This window comes from Desmodus rotundus, chromosome 6 (assembly GCF_022682495.2).
Source record: "Desmodus rotundus isolate HL8 chromosome 6, HLdesRot8A.1, whole genome shotgun sequence".
NCBI classification, from domain to species: Eukaryota; Metazoa; Chordata; class Mammalia; order Chiroptera; family Phyllostomidae; genus Desmodus; species Desmodus rotundus.
Window position 1 is genome coordinate 39,262,123 of NC_071392.1, and position 697 is coordinate 39,262,819.

Genomic DNA, 697 nt, shown 5'->3' on the forward strand with positions numbered 1-697 from the left:
CATTTATAAATATATTTTATTTGGAAATGTCTATATTAGTACAGTGAAACTAAATTTTCAGAGATACTGGATGTCAGTAGTTTGGATGTTATTGGTTTATTGTAGAAGAGACACAAACTGTTGGCATGATGAAAGATTTCAGAACTTCAGTGGAATGGGCAGCTTCATGTGATTTCAACAGTGACCTAGCAGTCTACGCACTTCCCAAGAGTGTCACCATCTCTCAATAAAATAATCCTTGTCGTCTAGAACTGCTTCGGGGTCTCCATATTCTGGAAGAAGAACTTTATCTCCAACTGTTGCTTGTAATACTTTCCCTTCAGATCTTTCTGGAAGCGTAAGACTCTTTTCCACTAACATTTGGTCAAGGAGGGGAAACTTCCTAGATGCCTGTCCTGCCATAACCCTGACCCTCACAGCTCCTACTCTGCTCGCCCAAAGCAGCTGCAAGGAGACATCCACAGGCAGCCCTGCCCACTGGACATCTGAACTTGTGAGTAGGCTGCCCAGTGTGCAGGTGCTTTTGCCTCCACTGCCTGTTCCTCTCCCAAGAGAGGGCACCTGTGTTGGCATGGCCCCAGTTGGGCCAGACAGCTCTGAGCAGCCACTGACTCAGGGTCGACCAGGAAGTGGGAGTTAACACTGGAAACTTTAAAGGACAAACATCATCCAGTATAAGTATAGGCCAGAAGACACA

At 45.6% G+C, this 697-nt stretch overlaps 1 pseudogene; it reads right to left on the reverse strand.

The window, feature by feature from the left end:
* Positions 1–213: 213 nt before the first annotated feature.
* LOC128781258 (10 kDa heat shock protein, mitochondrial pseudogene) lies at positions 214–402 on the reverse strand (annotated as a pseudogene).
* Positions 403–697: the final 295 nt, after the last annotated feature.